At 38.3% G+C, this 19,900-nt stretch overlaps 1 protein-coding gene across 2 annotated transcripts in view; it reads right to left on the reverse strand.

Annotated features, from left to right (window-relative positions):
* The window catches only part of Tafa1 (TAFA chemokine like family member 1), a 519,205-nt gene that overhangs the window by 119,350 nt on the left and 379,955 nt on the right, over window positions 1–19,900 (reverse strand). The gene's annotated exons all lie outside the window — the stretch shown is intronic.

Below are 19,900 nucleotides of genomic sequence, written 5' to 3' on the forward strand. Positions count from 1 at the left end.
AATAAAAATCTAGTCCAGAATCATTGTCAAAGCCAGATGGCATGCACAAGTGAAAGGGAGAATTTCTAGAAGGAATGCTATGTGCTTTCTGTGACATGGCTACATAGGACACCATTTAAATTGGTAGGGCTCACGCAGGCATGAACCAATGTATATGTGTATCATAATGGATCCCACTCTCTACTAGTTCCTGGGAAGATGAGCTCCTAGGTCAGGGTAGATGTTGGTAGCTTTGGATTTTGCTGTTGTTGTTAAGCAGCCCGTAAACCAGTCATTTTTTTCTATTAGCCTCTCAAGTGCTGAAATTAAAGGACTGCATTGCCACAGCTGGCTTGGGTCAGTTTCTTCCATCTGGAAGCAATGAGCTTTTCAGAGTTATAAAAGATATCAAGAATTAACTTTCCTATCATCAAGTTTTGAATTCAGAGACAATGGATTTTTGTTTTACCAAAATGGGCTCGTAGAATTCTTGACCTTATAATTTTTACCTTTTGGCATTCAGTAAACATAGCAAGAATTTGTTGGACAAGTGCTCTATATGATACTGTTATAAGCTCTAAGGTGACTGTCTACTATCCAGATACATAGAAGGTAACACAGGCAAGTGGAAAAAGGGGACAGAAAAAAACCGGATAATTAAGACAGTTCTCTGAGAACTTAGCTACAACACAGTGTTTTAGGTACAGTAGAAACAGGGCATGATGTAGTTCCCTCCACCAGTCATTGGAAAGTTTAGAGAAATTTTGTTGCTTGTAATCTCTGGGAGAAGCAAGATGCCACTTGCATCCTAGTTAAAGAAATGGATGCCATTAAACATACTACAATGCCCCATGACAAACTGCTGTAGCAGGGGAGGACCTGGCCCCCAAATATTAATAACAACTGCCACAAAGCCTTCATCTGCTGATGAAGAAATACACCAAATTGACCCATATTAGATAGGTAGTTCTGTCTCCTACAAGAGAAGAGAAGATCCCAAGGCTTAACCCACTGATTTTCATTAGAACTTCACTCTTTCCACTTAGTATTGGAGGGTCTTAGTTTCCTCATCTGTAAAGTGAGAATCATAATCCCAACTCCTACAGCAGAGGATGTGCAGATGTAGACTAGAGAACATGCCCACCTAAGGAGGTTATCAGTAAGCTTGATGCGTAGGCCAGAGTCCCACAACAATACCTGCAACAAAACTTGCAGAGAGGATTTCTGCCTGGCATTCCTCTCCTTTTGTTTCTTGTTTGGTTTTGGCAGGGATGAGGACCAAAACCAGGGCCTTGTGTATGCTAGCCATGCAGAGTTACATTTCAAGTCCAACTATCCTCTTTCCTGTCTCAGTGTATATGGTCCCTTCTATTGTCTCTTAGCTCCTATCCAGCTCCATCACTGAATCACAGAGGCATAGTCTTGAAGTACCATCTTAGTGCCTATGCATCCAATGCCACTTCCCTCCATCATGTATATATAAACTATGGAGAAAAAGAGGAGGGATATAGAGCAGGGGACACACACAAATGTATATGTATACATATACATGCTTGTGTCTGTGTGTGTGTGTGTGTGTGTGTGAGAGAGAGAGAGAGAGAGAATCCTCAAGAATTTTCTTTGTTACTCAATGCCAAGATCAATTCTTTAGAGAATGTCTCATGATCTCCACAACTATTCAGTCTCTTGGTACTCCATAAATTTCTAATTACCCAGAATTCAATGTTTGTGGTTCCTCCCATTCAAGCTATAAACTAAGACAAGATCAAAGTTATTGTTTGTTTGTTCTTGGTCCTATCAACACAGAGGAAGTCTAGAAGTCTTTTTTTAAATGACTGATTAAATAAGTTAATTAGCAGACTTTACTAGCACTAGGGGTAAGTCTCAGGGTTTGTAAACAGGTAGAGTGGGAGATCCATTTGTAAAGGGAGACTACAGAAAATTTCCAAGATTCTGAGTTGAAAGCCGATGCTCCAATGGGCAATTATGAAGAACTCATCATAACATGTATAACATGATAATCTGAGGCATTGGAAATGTCAATTTATTATTATAGAGTAATTTTAGATTTTCACAAGATTTATGAAGATGGTACTGAGAAGCCCCAAATATATCTCACTCTGCTGTTTCCTGTTTGTGTTATCTAATTACTGACATCTTCAGTATGGTGCGCTTATAGTTTATTGATCCCTGGCATTATGATCCGGTCCTATGGTACCTGCTTGCTTAACAGATTCTGATGACTTTGATGACTGGGAGTCTTTTCATTGGCTTATGCATTGCTTTGACAGGTAGTGACCACTGTAAGTTTGTTTTACTTTTGTTTTGAGGACTCTCTTACTTTCTGATTCTTATTTTTGCTTCAGAATTACACTCTCTAATATATTTGCATTAACCAAAGTCTAAGCTCTCATAGACATTCTTAATTTTAACCTTTTCTACTCCAGGGTTCAACCAGGCAGATGTAATTGCATTCACTTTTCTTATCTCTCTAGGTGTGTCATGGCTGTGACATCTTCTCAAACATTTCTGGCTTTTTAGTAACCTCGGCATTTGGGTGTAGACCGGTCAGGTGTTTTGCAGAATGTCTTTCAATTGGGCTTTATCTAATGCTTGTCTTATGATTAGAGTGATATTATGTGATTATATTAGAGTGATATTTGGAGGAAGATTGGAAAAATAAATGCTGCTCTGGTCCTATCCCACCACAGGTATACACTATCAATCCATTTTTCCCTTATGAGATGATGAATCTTGTCACTGGGCTGAGGTAGTAGCAGTCCAATATCTTCATTGTTATTGTATTTTCCCTTCCTTTCTACCTTGTAGTGTACACTCTGGAGGGAAGTTGCTGTGAACAGTCTACATTTAGGAACTGAGGAGTTATATTCTGTATCCTGAGATTATGATAATGCATAAAAGTATCTGGGATTGTTCTGCATGAGCTTGGTGTCTTTCTCCCCATTTTCACTTACTTACATGTACCTATGAATACTCATGGATTTTATTTATGCGTGATCTTATTTTGCAGTAGGGGGTCATTTAATTGCTTCAAATATTGCTGATTTGAATACTGTGAGGCTTCTTTTGGCTTCTATGTCCCTTTGCCACAGTGACCATTGTTACCTTGGTTTGTTTTTGTCATTATTATGAATACCTCCTCACTTCTTGGCTCTTCAAGATGCTAAACGAGCATATTGTAGATGTCCTAGCCTTATGCTATAATTATGTTTGGAGCCATTTGTCCAAAGCAATTATTGTGGCATTTCAAATATGTACTACACCCCCTCCCTCTCGATACTGAAGAGCAGTCCAAATTCCCTGCTCTACAGGAAGACCAAGGTCCTCCCACTTCTATCTAGGTCCAAGAAGGTGAGCATCCAAACAGGCTACGCTCCCACAAAGCCAGTTCATGTATTAGGATCGAAACCTAGTGCCATTGTCCTTGGCTTCTCATCAGGCTTCATTGTCCGCCTTGTTCAGAGAGTCCAGTTTCAACCCATGCTTATTCAGTCCCAGTCCAGCTGGCCTTGGAGAGCTCCCAATAGATCAGTTCCACTGTCACAGTGGGTGGGTGCACTGGGGGGAGGAGAAGTGGAGTGGGGATAGGGGGAGGGGAGCAGAGGGAGGGGGCTATATGTGGGAGGAGGGGAAGGGAAATGGGAAACGGGGAGCAGTTGGAAATTTTAATTAAAAAAGAATAAAAAAAAAAGAAGATCTAATAGCTGGTTCAACAGGCAGCATTATTTTACAGGCTGTGGTGACTGTTGTATTCTAACATATCCACCATGTTCTATTCCCCTAATCTTCTACACTGCCTGCTTTGCTGAGTACCATGTACCTGCATCTCTGCTCTCAGACCTATAAGCAAAATATGCTCTAAGTAAAGGGGTTAACTGTACTTTCTGCACCTTATGACTTTAAAATATGCAGTTTATGCTTTTTTGCATCAAAAAAAAGTTGAAATACAATTGAAATGGTACAACATATAACTGTTCACCTAGTGAATTTATACATCTTTTCTCTTTTTTATGCTCTTTCTTTTCAGTTACCTCATAACTATGAGGGGAAACAGTTTTCACATTATAAAGTCGAAAAATATGAGGTCTTAAAAGAAAATCAATCACAAAGGATTATTTTATTCTCTAGACATTTAAGGTAGGACATATTATTTGTTTGTCAATGTGGTATAATAATTAAAGTTTCCAATGTTAAAAAAAAAGAACAAAAAAAAAAACAAATATGTACTACAACCAAGAACTAAGGCTTCCAGGCCAGATGAGACAAGATTCAATTGGAGGGCACTTCCTCTTCCTTCTCTCAAGGGAATCCTGTCTCTTGCAGTGTGGCCAGAATAGCAATTTGGAAAGACAATGTCCAGTTGTGGGTGTTACTTCAACACCACCGTCCTTGGCACCTGTATATAGGAGGGATTGCAGAAAAGAAAGGTGGCCAAGCAAGAGGGACAAACAGCACTGCACAGTACTGAGCAGGAAATAGAATGACTTGAACTTGGGACAATGGAAAGCATCTCCCTATCTCTATGCTCACAGGCATGGGATTAGAGTTAATGCAACAGGGCCAATGGTACATTACACTCTCATCCAGTCACCCATGATGATGTTGCTTTAGCTAGCAGTTGTCACCTACAACTTCCTTCAATCAAACTTGTAATAGGTAGATTTCTACTTCATGAAAATACTACTAATTTAAGTGATTACTTTGCTTTAATACCCGGCAGCAGCAATATTTGGAAGGAAAAACAGAACAAGGCATGTGGATGCTCCCAGGAGGCACTTTAAATCTCATTTGATTTACACTCAAGTCAGCACAATGATAGACATACAAGATCTTGAGTGTAGCATGCTGGATCCCAACAACTTTACATGACATCACCCCCAGTATATGAGAAAACAAGTCCCAGACACAATTGATAACTGGATTAGATGAACACAAATGTGACTTCAGACAACAATGCCATTAAAGCAGTTAATTGGGTCTGGAGAGATGACTAAAGCAAAGGTAAAAAACTTGTTACCCAAGCCTGAGGACCTGGTTCAGATCACCAGGACCCATGTGAGAGGGGAGGGTGGCAGGCTTCTGTAATGCCAACACTGTTCGGGCAATGACAGGTAATTCTCGGAGCTCTATGGCCAGTTTGTCTAATCAAATCAGTGATCCCCACAGCAATTCAATATTCAAATCTATCCTGATCATGTAAGTTAAGTATATTTGCTTGTGATGACAAAATGAAAATATGTAACATTTTATAGGAAAAGTTTCCCTTGTGCTAAGTTATGATTTGTGGGGTTTATAGGTCATGTAAAGGAGTCCAGCTGTCTTCATGAAAGGAAAGGAGTCTTCTACCACAGTGCCTAAAAATTTAGTGCAACAAAGTATTCTTTAACCATAGCACTCTGCTAAGGAAGAATGAAAGCAATCACATTTAACCCGTTGCCAGCTATACAAAGCTAGTACTAAATGACAAGCATCGAATGGATGGATGGATGGATGGATGGATGGATGGATGGATGGATGGATGGGTGGATGGACGGATGGATGGATGATGGACAGGCACATAGATACAGAATGTAATTTAAAAAGGTAAATTTCTTTAGCATAGTAACTAAAGTACAGTAAACATGTCAAATGTGGCTCCCCACCCGGATCTATATTTAATATTTCTTAGTGATAGACAGCAGCATCCCATATTTAATTTGATCCATGTAAAATTTCACCAGAAATTGATGAAATTGTAGGAAAGTAAAACCCTGTTTTTGTAGCATAACTACAGAGATTACAAAGTCTATTGTCCACACCAGCTGGCTGCTTGGAAAAGCAGAACGGATACACACACACAAAGCTGTCCGAATCAAAGAGAAGTTTTATCATACCCCTTTCTAGAAACTGGAAATATGGATCCCTTTATTTAATATTATTTGTATTTTAAGGACCACCTCGTGAACTGTCCCTTTAAATCTAAATGCCAAAGTTATTTAGAAATCACAATAATACTTGTCATGCAAATGCTTTTCAGCCTTTTCCGTGGCGCCATTGCCAATCCATTCCCAAATTTTGACTTCATCTAAGTTGAAATGATTTCAAGATGATCTAAGGCCTGTCAGAGCAGTCATTTAAGAGCTCAGAAAATCAGACTTCCCCTTTCTGCATATGGATTATTTGGAAAATGACTTCTGGATTCTGTATGCTCAGCCAATTACCCAGGTGGAATAACTGATTAACTAATGGCAGAGGATACAGTGCAAATAGCAAACAGTTTGGATGCTGTCTGTACTACTCAGATATTCAAATCATTGTTCATCTTGACTATAGACAACAAGTCTATGATAAAGTATCTATAAAAATGCAACCCTCTACCCTAAGTTTACTTTTATGAAGGGTTCTGTTATTTTCCAGTTAGGTCCTATTACATGAAGTGTCTGGTTAATGTAGGTCCTTCAGAAATAGCTAAGTATGTTCAGCAGATAGCAACCTCTTAGCTCTCTCCCTACCCAACCTTCAATAGACTCTCTTGCCTCTCACCCTCTTCACTTACCTTCACCCAGGTGCAAAGGGAAAATCCCTTGCAAGGGAACCCCATGGGGCCATTGCTCCCTTTACCATTCCTCTCGATCTCTTTGGTTTGTCAGAGCTATGAGTGCATTATCAAATTTACTCTTAAAAGGAAAAGAAAATTTCTAATACCCTCAAAGGTGATAAGAAGTCATCATTTTAAGATTATTTTTGGCAGCATCAACTCTCTGCCAAACCCAAATGCTCCAAGCAAGAGATCTCTCTTTCTCAGCTCCTTGCATCACTGTCTTGCTCTATACAAGAGAGAAGACCCAAGGGAGATGGATTGCTAAGGAAAATGTTTCTTTTCAAAGGACTCCGCACTGATGGCAATTGCGTGTCATGATGGAAAGGGAAAGCCTAGAAATGATTGGCAGCAGATGATTAAAAACGGAACTGAAGGTTGTCATCACAACCAGAATTCACCCCTGGATTGGAAAGCTACTAAAAGTAGCCTATACTAAGCAACTAATTCATTCTGGGCTACAAACTGGGACAAACCAGTTGAAAATGGTCACTTGTAGGAAGTTTCTTATGTCTATTCCTTTTCATCTGTCAAGGAAAAGTATTTATCTGTGTGTTGATGGCTTTACAAGCAAGAAGCAGCATAGTGAGATAACTTAAATTACCACAAGAGCAGGCTTTTTTGGGAAAAAAATAATATTCTAGGCCAGGAGATACAATGAACCTCTTTTCTTTCCCAGAAAACAGAACAAAAATGAACACTTGGAATTTCTTCATTTGCTCTCTCTCTCTCTCTCTCTCTCTCTCTCTCTCTCTCTCTCTCTCTGTGTGTGTGTGTGTGTGTGTGTGTGAGAGAGAGAGAGAGAGAGAGAGAGAACCCACAATTCAAAGTCTTCTTCGAGTGCTCCTCCTGAATCAATACACAAAAGTTTTTCTAATATATGTTTATACACTTCACATAATTCTCCCATAATAACATTCAGAATGCATGGTTTTGATGTTAAAAAATAATGCTCACCTTTGCTATAAAGCTTTTGCAGAGCTTATTTTCTAAGTGATGGAATTGATTACATGTCTGTGATAGATGGAAAGGAGAAAGAAGCAGAGAAGGGAAGAACTAATGGAGAGTGAGTATAGCCAGATAGGAAACATTGGTATATGAGAAGAAAGGCTAACCATTAATTTTTATTGTCAAATATTATGATTGTATAAACTCTTTGACATGCACACAGCTATGTTATGGTATTCAATCCATGCTTTCCCATAACTCTCCCCAGGTCCCCACCCCTTCCCAAATAAATTAATATTTTGAACATTTTTAAAAAGTTGTCTTTATATTTTCTTTCTATAGAAATAAAGAAGTGACTTCCAGGACACCTAAAAACTTTCAACTTTGAGTAGAGGTAGAGTTAAAATATACATAAGCTTTTTATTCTAGCTGAAATAACTTGGAAATGAAGTAGCAACTAATCACACACACACACACACACGCACACACGAATGAAGCATGGGTCTTTATCAATAGCCAAGCAAGGATAGGTGTTTAAGGTCCATGATGGAAAAATCTTGGTTTGCATCTTGAGGAGAGGGAAACCTCAATTGTGGAACTGCCTCTGTAAGACTGGCCCATGGGTGTCTCTGTGGGGCATTTTCTTAACTGGTCATTGATGTAGAAATGTCCAGCCCACTGTGGGTGATTGTTCATTCCTGGACGGGGTGAGCTTGGGCTGTAAAGGAAAGATAACTGAATGTGAGCTATGGAGTAAGCCAGTAAGTGACTTTTCTCCATGTTCTCGTTCTCTGCTTCAGTTTCTGCTCTCATTAGCTATTGTAAATTCCTTACTTAGCATCCCTTGATAGTGGACTGTGACCTGTAGAATGAAATAAAACCCTCCCTCTACAAGCTGCTTTGGTAACAATGTTTATCACAGCAACAGAAAGCCAGCAAGAACAGAATCAACACAATATTTGGAGGAAATTAATAAAAACTTAGGTGGAAGTATGTTAAGACTGACAAGATTAATTGGACACTTAGATTTTCACTTTATTTCAAGTAGTTCCTTTCTTGAAAAGCTGTAATAAGTAAGATAAAGCAGAGTCTTTGAGATTCGTTTTTATAGGACTTCCTGATCAGGCTTTAAAAATAGCTCTTTAGGAATCTATTGTAGCGGATGTCAGAAATGCATATTTAAGACTCTGTTAAAAATGCTTTATTGACCCAATGGGCTGGAAGGAAGCACCAAGTGTCTCTCTGTCTGTGAATCATTGGCAGGAGAGACACTAATGGATCTTCAAGCATAGTCTGGTCAAACAGGGCAAAATGGCTGCTTAATGTGTTTAGGTTTAAGATTAAACAAGTTATCATCTTCTCTGTTCCAGGGATCTAGGCATGTACAAGACAAATTTTAAATAAAGAAGAAGAAATCTGGGAAGAATAACCACGTCTGATGCAGCATACAATGGGAAGGCAGTACATAAAAGCTGGTTGCTAAGGTTCAAATCTTGAGATAGGATGGTTCCTCTTATTTTTCATCTCACACTTTGGTTTCTCAACTAAGAAGTGGATGATAGTGCCAGCTTTATAATGGTGCTTTGAGGACAAGGTACAGGGGTTAAATAGTACAGATAGATGACTACCATGATGCTGGGTTCAAAGTAGTTACCAAAGGAAATCTGATGCTCTGATGCTGTGGGGATGGTCTTAGACTAGATAGAAATATTGATGGGAGTAATAATCTCTCAGTATTTTTCCTCTTTCTGTCAGCATGAGCCAGGTGTATCTTCTCCTCTTCACTTTCAGTGACTAGGTGGCTATATTCAGTTCTCAAATGCCCCTGAAATAAAATACTAAAGGACCATTCAGAGCAACTCATATTATTCATCAGATTCTTCTTTTTAGGGAAGAAATGACTTATACAGTAGATACAGCAGAACACAACTGTATGCATCATTTTTATTAATGGCTGTATTCACATGAGAATAAATTTTACTTAACAATAATCTTAGAATAGAAAAGAATCACTAATTCTTGACTATTTGTTATATAAAGTCAGATTTTTGTTCCTTAACAGTAAGGAAAGCTTTGTTTGACCCTGAAGATTGTGGTCCCTATAATGAGCTGGACATTAAAATGCCTTTGGTTTATTCTCAGGTCTATCAGTGAATTTTTATTTATTAAAATGAAATAGAGAATATAACTTGTCTAATGATTCTTCATCCTCAAAATATGCTTGGTCTAGACTTACCCTCAATACTTTGTAAATTGCTGTGGTGTTGGAAATTATTTATTGTCCATAACATAATTATTCAAGTAAAGTAAATATGAAATAAATAAAAATAAAAGCAAATACATGGGAATATTCTCTCTCAAAGATGCATTTTCATCCTGGATGACCATGAATGTCTCTGGAAACTGAATTACAGCATATGAGCTTTTTAAGCATCCCTGAGCTATAATCTACAACAATAAGATGTGTTCTAATTCTGTTGTTAGGACTCAAGATAATAAAATGTTTCTGCCTACCATTCTATTATAAAGTAGGACAGTTTTGGTCTAAGTCTTCTTCAGGCCTTCTTCAACCACATGTTGAACCAAGTTTACTGGTTTAACTAGGCAATGGGCAATCTGACTTTCTCCTTTGGTAGCCTTCAAGGCTGAGTTTGATACCGGGATAATTTCTTGACAAGACACAGGATATCCTATTTCATATTAGGAACCCTCGTGACTATGTTAATTTCCCTAGGATTATACGAAAAAGTGGCATTGAGGTTGAATATATTAATGCTGAAATGATATTTCAAATAATAAGTCTGTCTCTGGTTACTCAGCTCAGGGACTAAGGTTACAAAATAGTGCCCTCTTTGTCTTGGTTCCTCAGAAATAAAATGTTCTCTCTTTAAGGGATATTGAGAGTATTAGACAGTTGATAGGGAATTAGTAAAAGTATAAGCATATAATCTCTTCTTACCAATATAAAAATGCAATTTGTTTTTTGAAAATACTACTGGAAGAGGGGCATTTGTTCCAGGTGATGGCTGAAAGACAGATTGCTGATTGGTGGGAATGGCTGCATTTATCTTTCAAGTGCTAGGAGCCTCCTGTCAGGGGCCACATGCGCTTGAACTGTTCATCTGTGGTAATGTGGTAATGGCCTCTTCATCATGCTCTTTCATTGTCTACGTACCATGCCATTCATTTGGAGTCTGTGTTTCCTCATTGCGTATACTTAATGACATCCAATAATGAATATAACTTGGAATAAAAGAGTATAGAAGTGCAGCAATATGTATGTACTTCAAAAAATCTCTTTAAGGGATTTCCTCCCATTATCTTCCACTGAAGGTAACACAGCACTGATGATACACAAGAGCCTTCATGATAACATGAAAGAGCCACTATTAAACAATGTGATGTTCACAGCCCATCACTGCTACACCACAGCTATTTTAAGATCTCTCCTGCAGTTAAATGACAACATACTCATGGCACAGTATTACTGAGTTGGCTTTGTGCAAAGCTGACAGAATCAAAACACGATGTCTGATAACTTAGGTAAGGTAGTTGAAAGACACAATCCTCTGGAATATACATTCTCACAATGATGCCCATTGGCGGATCTTCTCACCACAAACTCTTCTTAAACTACAAGCCCTTTCTTCAGCATGCCTGGAACTTGAAAACCACGTACAACACATTAGATTTGACTTTATCTGTGGACTAATTATTAGCAACCTCTTAAGCAAGTAACAAACAAACAAGAAATTAGTGTTTCGGTTAAGTCTATTCTTTCTTTAATAAAATGCTTTGTCAGGAAGCAGTCTCTTTGGCAGTGGTTCTCAACCTTCCTAATCCTTAGACCCTCTAATACAATTCTTCATGATGTAGTAGCCCCCAACCATAAAATAATTTTATTGCTACTTCATAACTGTAATTTTGATGCAGTTATGAAGTAAAATGTAAATATCCATGTTTTCTGATGGTCGTAGGTGACCCTACCTGGGAAAGATTATTCAACCCCTACATGTTTGAGAATGCTGTTTTATTCTATCAAAGACTGTTGTGGGTTTTGTTTTTGTTTTTGTTTTTCTGTTGTTGGTTTTAATCTCAGATATCCATGTATAGGTAGAATGGTTAGAAACATAGTCATTGAGATGAGAGTTTGGATCTGGGAGCAATGCTAACATGATTTTGATACCTCTCCCATGCTTTATCAGATATATTTAGGTCAAGGAAACCATGATACCTTTCTTGCCTATTTTGTTAATCTGAGAAGTAGAGAACAGTCATCTTTAGTCCCTTATGAGTTGTAGTGAAGATGAATGAGTGAATACAAGCAGAACATTGGCACAGGTGGAGAATGGAAAGCACAATGCAGTTGTCTTCTGTGGTAGGTTGTACTGACTCTCACTGGCAGCTCTCTCTTCTCTCATTCCAAGGCTGGCCATGGAAGCTTGCTACAGCTAAACAACTGGTTGTTAGGAGAACTGACATGTCACAACCACGCTGAGAGCTAATTGACGTGCAAAACCCTCCAGAGATCCCCCTTTTGCTATTACAGCAGCTAGCAATATTTTAGACCAGAGGTCAGCAAACCTTTTCTATAAAGGTTCAGACTGTAAATATTCTCAGCTTTGTAGGCCTTCTAGTAAGGGCAACTGCCAAACAGTGCTGTTATATCATGTAAATAGCTTCGAGCAATATGGGAACAGGTGAGCATGGCTGTCTACCCACACCGGTGTTATTTATGGAAACAGAAACTTGAATTTCATGTGATTTTGATGTCTCATAAATCATTTCCTTTTGATTGTTTTTCACAGGCATTGAAAAAGTAGAGATTTCTCCTAGCCTTTAGACCATCCAAGTCTAACGGTGAGCTGGATCTGGCTGTATAGAGCACAGTTTGCCTTTCTTATTTCAGTTAATGGCCCCTCCAGAATGCTTGCCCCTGATGAACTGAAAACCCAAGATTACTGTTGAATCATGTCTTACAACCAACTAGTAAACTTTGTTACTTTTTTTTCAGCCAATGACATATAGATAAGTTGTTGCTGACAATACAGCAAGGTCCATTCGCTATATTATCTTTTAAGTTGACGAGACTAAATGGGGTACATTCAACCCTTTGTGCTTTTATATAACCTCCACTGATGATGCATTTAATCACAGTGAGAATGATGGGTGGAGGCACCTCCAAAACTTTTGCCCGCTGAGAGAGTCTTCCAAGTCTCTGCCTTCTGTGAGTCACTTCAAGGAGATAGATATTTCTGCTCAGCTCCGGCTGAGGGGCTGACCCTTGTCACCCTGGTATTTTATTGGCTTGGCTGAGAGGTAATAATAAAAGTCTATATTTATTTATAATATGAGACTGTGTTTCATGTCAACAGCCAGGGAGATCAAACATCACAGACATTTAAGGGGAAAGGAGGCAAACAGAAACTGATTTGTGCTACACGTGGTAGAAGTCATTAAGGATGACTCAGGTAGAAAAACTTATTACTTCTCCCTTTGACAGTGATGACAATTTAATAGCATTTGACTCCACCAAGTTGCATATGGCATCAGGAGGCATTGAAAGAGACGGTTTATCAAGATGATAAACAAGGTTTCATTTCCTCCCTGGCTGCATGGATGTGATCAGAAGTCTAAGGCCACCTGAATTCACTTAGGCTGGCCACAGGCAGACACTAAGCTACCAGGGGACCATCTGTGCCTCCCTTTAATGGACCTCCTCCAAGCAGGCCAGCAATCGAGGAGGCATGCTTGCGTGTGTGCATGCACAGCAATTGCAGGGTAGACTGAAAGGCAGAGGGAAGGATGTTAATTGTTTTAGAAACCCCAATAAGTAGGATATTCATGAAGTCCAGTTTCAAATTTCAGAGTGAGTTTTGCTTTGTGGATGGGGCAGTTATAGCAAAGCAGGGTGTTTAGGATCTCATTTTGTGAAGATGGTAAAATGAGTTTGCATAAGGAAGAATAATCAGAGACACTCTTATTGGACTGTTTCTTCATATGGCTGTTATCATATTCATATGCCACTGTCATTCTGCAGCAGACTCTGCTCTTGCTACAGCTATTGTCTTCTGTTCCTGGTAAGCCAGTAGCTTTTCTCCCTCATCCCCAGCTCATGAAATAGGATAGGCACTGGTTTTAGTTCCAGTCCCATAAGCCTCTCTCCTGAGTGTGCTGATCCTGCCATCTCTAGATCTAACAGTTCTGGCAATTGGATTCAAATTATTCACTGTGAGACCAAACCACAGAACATTTATACCTAGAAAAGAATACAATTTACCTATCTCACTGATGGAGAGATATACATGGAGCTTGCTCATACCTTAGCACCATGGTAGAAAAGCCAGCAAATGAATGGGATCAATGCAATGGAGGATTGGAAGCATCCCCAACACAGCTGTTAGTGCCCTTTGCTGCAGTTATGCCTCTAGTTGGAAGATGATCTTCTGACAGAGAGTAATTCTTCTGCTAGTTTCTCTTGACTTTGAATTCGCTATTTTTTGCCACTCATACTGCAAAGAACCGTGAAGTTAATGTGTGCTAAAAATATCAGGAAGATTATATTTTATTTCTCTTATCTTTGTAGGTGACTGTCTAAGTTGAACATTTGTGTCAGCTTCCCTTTCCTCGGAGGATCCTTCCTTACTCTCTCAGGTCATTGATACCTTGTTCCTCTCATGCTGTACCCTCAGATCACCGTGACCAACACTCCAGCACTTCCACAATCACATCTCTACAAGCATGTGTCAAATATCTTATCATCGTTTCTTGTAAGAAATCAAAACCCCATAGGGGAGTGGTCACACATGTTTTCACTAATGGTATTATCTCAAGTGGTCAGACTTTGGAAATTGTTTTTGCCCACATAACACATTCCTCCGTGTCCATGGGGAATTGATTCTAGACTCCCACACAAAGGCACCAATATCTGGGGATGTTAAAATCATTCTATAAAAATGTTGTAGCATTGATATAAAATTTACACACTTTGAACTTCTGTGTATTAGATGAGTAACTTACATTCTTTCCCTTTATAATACTTCATGGCAAGAATGGAATTTGTGACTTACTCTTAACTAACACAATATATAAAGAGTGATTGTATGTAATTATCAAAATTTCAGCCAGAACGGTGGTTTATTTGGTAAAATACTTGCCACATAATCATGAGGACATGAGTTCAAATCTCCATACCCACATTTAATAAGAGTCAGCCTTGGGGATCTGTACCTGTAATCATGGTGCTATGGAGTGAAGATAGGGGCATCCTCTGTAGTTTGTTGAGCAGCTACCTACTCTAGCTGAGTCAGCAAGCTTCAGGTTCAGGGAGATACCCAGGTTTGAAAAATAAGGCAGAGGGTGATTGACAGAGACACCTGTCATTGACCCCTGTCATCTGCACATACATGCATAAAAGCAAAGATCAAAATTAGGTTGTACTACCTGTCAAAATTGATAAAACAACCCTTCTGATAATACATCATCAGATATAGGTGGATGGATTCTCTATTGCTGGTGCTGAGTAAGTGGGCTGTGGCGCTCTAAAGAAATGTGTATATGGAAAGGATCTAAAGAGAATCTTTCAGATTTTTGAATGCTTCTTTGCCTCTTCAGCAAGGAAATAGAAAGCCTGTCCTTCCTACGGAAGATCTCTAGACACCACCCTTGGGAACAAGAAGTCTCCATTTCCACACTAAAGTGTTTGATGACCGCATGGCCTGAGCCAGCACCTGGGTAAAGTTGGATAAGACTCTAAGAAAAGAAAGTGTCTAAATCATGCCCAGAGTCCAATGCATAGGCACTATGAGGTAATAAATGTGTGTTATTTTAAGACCTCTGTTTGCTTTGTAGGTACCTAATACTGGGTTTAAGCGAATCCATGTGTTTAACAATTTACCTCCACCTCTTTCTTATACCCTAAACATGTATGTGTTCTTAGCTATGGATGAAGGAACTACAATGTAAAAATGGTTGCCAGGTTTGACATTTGAATTTAGTTACCAAGAACATAGAGGAGTCATTAGTATTCATTAGATTTTACAGCTGTGTACATATGGATTTTGTTCTTGGAGAATCTGTTCAATGAGGAGAAGGATTTACAGTTTCTACTTTACTGGGTGTAGCCCTTTGTCCCATTATGGATGCTAGAAGGACTGTCAAGAGCTCTGTTTCCATATTAGGAGTGGAATAAGAAATCTTGATCACATAGACTCCACAGGGATAGACAGGGACTTACAAGTATCCTGAGGACCTTTGTATTGATTATAGGTTTTATGTTTTATAGCTGGCAAATGTCCAACAACAATAGCATCATACACCTTGAAGGGAAATGCTGATGAGCACCACTGTTTACATTTATAACCACTGCTCCTGTTTATCTGTGTCTTATTCCTTTTTATAGTAGTAGTATGGGCTCTTTCCTGTTAATCTTAAGTTTTCACTGTGCAGTAGACAGGAGCTCTAGAATTGTACATTGCCAAACAGTCTTTCCCCAGTCACAAAGTGTGACCAGAAAGTGGGTTTATTTTGACCCAACTTGGCTAAATCAAAATCAAAATGAGGTCTGCATAGAAATGCTTGGTTAAAAGAAGATTTCTTTCTGTTGAACTTGAAGACATGAGCTGACCTTTGGAGAGAATGTGAACTGATGCAGAGAAAAGTGAGAGATGAGAACAAGGAACCAGGATCTTGTGACCCCTTTCAGCTCTCAACACATTGCTGCTGGCTGCTCTCTGAAATTTTCAATTCAGTGGGCCAATATAGTCCCCTTTTATTTCTTTAATCCTTTTGGAATTAAGTCACCAAGGAGTTTTAGGGATTGGCAAGTAAAACCCCATAAAGCATTTAGTACAGTGTTTAAAATGCCCTTCAAACTGGGGTGTTTTGTTACCACTATTTTCTATTATTAGAACTGCTATAACAAAATGGTTGAAATTTTATCATGATAAAATGCATATGTGCCTGACAGAATCACTAACAGCCTCTAAATTTACTGAAAGAGATTGGGAGAGAAAATCAGGTAGGTACTGATTTCCTGAGATTTTTAGAACAGGCAAAGCCATAAGAACACCCCACATTGATTATAGCAATTGATAACAACCAGTTGAACTGATCTTGGTTAGCTGGATGGTAGAGCCTTTGTTGTTATTATGAAATGGCAAATAGCAGAGTCAACAATGGTGGGAAAAGAATTTGGTAAAGAGAGCTGAACTCTGTAATTAGCCAAATAAGGGTTTGACTCCCAACTCTGTAGCTTGTAAATCATGTAGTATGGATTTGTGCCTTAAACTCTGTGAGCTTCTTAAAACTATAAGAATACCTCCTAAGATAACTGTGAAGAACCAACAGCATAGTAATTATGTACTGCTCTTCATAGCACAGCCCAGATTGTAAACTTTCATAGTATTACTTTAGATATTTGAGTTATATTGACCATCATGGATAAAGGAGTTCAGCTGTAAGGTAATGTAAATTAGACCTTAACATTTTAAGTAACAAAATCTTAACTATTACTTAAGTAATGTAAGTGTTATAAATGATATAAATGCATACAAATAATTGAAATGTTAAGTTGTGAGAGTAAAGGACAGCATTTTGCTATGTAATTTAAAAGAATGCAACTCTGAAATACTAAACATATCCCTACATATAAGTTATCAGTGTGTGACCCTGTAATGAATGGCCTGGGACTATGGGTTCTCTTCATTGGTGAGATGTAAGTCTGCTGGCAAATAGTTAAAGAATGGTAATCTGTGAGCAGAAAATGTAGTGTTCAGTTCCCTGAAGAAACATTCATGAGAGTTAATTATGGTCATGAAATAACTCTGGGGAGAAGCTGGCCAATAAAAGTATATATGTTTCAACTTAAGGCTAAAGTTTTCTTCTTCACATTATGCTAGGGTTAATGGGGTTAATGTGGGGACTGGAGCTATGGAGATATCTCAGATTGCTCATACTAAGTTTGTACTGTACTCGCTAATACACAAAAGACATGGAGAGGGATGCTAGATAGGATGGTGCTTGTGAAAATGCAGTCTTGACGATAACAGTGTCTGAGACAGAACTCCTTTCTATCTCCTTCCCAGTTTTGCTTGATCCTTTCTCGGTAAATAAAAAGGTTTTCCCCTAAACAAAATAGAAAGTGACTCGTAAATGACCATGCTCAAGTCAAACCTGGGGAAAGCTGTCATTAAAGATGAGCTGGGAGGAAAATATAAAAGGCAGTCTGGGGAGAATATTTAACATAGGTTAAAATCTAAGTTAAATGGTCTCCTGTTTATTGGAAGGACACTGAGTAGCTCATAAAAGATGTCAACAGGCAAAATGACATGAGCAAGGCAGTGCTTTCACTTCTGTGGAAAACCGTTAGCTTTCTTGTAGGCATGTGCCCAAGAATAATGAGGGCAACCAGGCAAGAAGCATATAAAAATGTTCACGGAAGCTTTGTTCATTATAGTCCCAAAGGAAGCGCTAAATCAACTCCCCTACAATACCAGTCCCTAAAACAAAAAGGGGAGAAAGAATAGAGAACATTAGAACTCCCACCATATGCAGCCCTCACTTCAACAAGGCTTTTTTTTATCATAAAAAAATTAGAAAAGAACTTAAAATTCAGTAAATAATTTAGAACTATTTTCTTTGCCTTGCAAAAATAAAAAACCTCCAAAGAAGGCTATAATTAAGAGTTGATGGGGATAGGTAGAAACATACACATCCAAAACCAACTGTGGTATAAGCTAGATGTCAATTTTTAAACATTTTGAACCTCCTGATTGCACTGTTGAGTTCTACTAAATATTTAAAGGATAAACACCACTGTGATTCCTTGGGTTACTGAATAAAGAAATCCTTGCAAGCACATTCTATAAGCCTAGCTTTACTCAGACACTAAAACCACACAAAAAGAAAGAAGAGGTGAGAGACTGAAGGTTGGAGGACACAAAACTACCACCCAAAAAGAGTTACCATGTCATCATCACCCTATGGTAAATTATCAGGAATTGAAATTAAGAAAGCAACCCTGCCTATAATAGCAACAGAAATATTTTTTTTAATTAGGAATAAATGTAACCAAAAGTCTAAAAGATCTATAATGAAAATCATAAAGCATTGATTGAGCCAATTGAAAAATACACAATAAATGAAAGACACCCTGTGTTGTTCATTGATTAGATGAATCAGCATTGCTAAAAGGTCCATACTGACCAAAAGAATCTACAGATTTAATAAAATGCTGCTAAGAATACCAATGGCCTTCTTCACAGACTAGGAAGTAACAATACCAACCCAAAAATGAGTATGGACACATAAATGTCTAAATACTCAAAGTCACCTTGAGCAAAAAGAATGAAGCAGAAAGTGTCACATTTCCTGATTGAAAATGTGCATTGAAGTTGTAGTGATGAAAACAGCATGGCTCTAGGTAAATCCATGCACACAGGTCAAGCAGGCAGAGAAAAGAGCCCAGAAGTAATTCCACATGCCTACAACTGATTTCCAAAAAGATACACTGGAACAAAAGGAAAGTCTTATCAGTTAGCAGTGCTGGGAAAAATAAAAACTCAGGTGAAGAAGAATTAAGCTAGATTGTTCTCTCTCAATGGCTATCAAATCAGCTCAAAATGTATTAAAGCCTTAAATGTAGGACCTGAAATGATGAAACGACTATAATAAAAGGAAAGAACACTTCATTTAGAATGGGCACTGGTCTGTCCTTCTTTTCTTCCTTCCTTCCTTCCTTCCTTCCTTCCTTCCTTCCTTCCTTCTTCTCTTTCTTTTTCTTTTTCTTTTTCTTTTGGATACATCCCTAAAGCAGAAGAAACCAAAGCAACCAGAGTCAAATGTCTGACTAAACATCCTTGCTTAACAAAGGAAACAATTGGTAGAATGAAGAGACAGCCTCCAGAAGGGGAGAAAATACTTGAAAATTATATATCAGGTAGGAATTGATAAATAGAATATAGAAACAGAAAAAAACAAAAAAAATAACAAAAAGCCCAACTGGAAACAGGCAGTAGAAATATAAAGACAATTCTAAGAAAAGTATACACTATGAATGTTATCATATATGCAAAGGTATATATGCAAAGGAAATGAAGTCAAGAAGACCACTGTTCTTCCATGTTCACTGTTCGCAACAACTATGTGAAGGAAGCAACTGGAGAGTCAACTCAGTTACAAATGGAATTCACAGTATATATCAATCCATATATATATATTAATATTCATATATATATGAATACTACACAGACACCAGAGAACGAAGTCCTTTCATCTGAAACATGATAACTGTAATAAACATAGATATCTTTATGTTAAATGAAGCCAGGCATAGGAAGAGAATATCTATATAATATTGCCTATATGTAGAATATA

This window comes from Chionomys nivalis, chromosome 1 (genome assembly GCF_950005125.1).
Source record: "Chionomys nivalis chromosome 1, mChiNiv1.1, whole genome shotgun sequence".
Classification (NCBI taxonomy): domain Eukaryota; kingdom Metazoa; phylum Chordata; class Mammalia; order Rodentia; family Cricetidae; genus Chionomys; species Chionomys nivalis.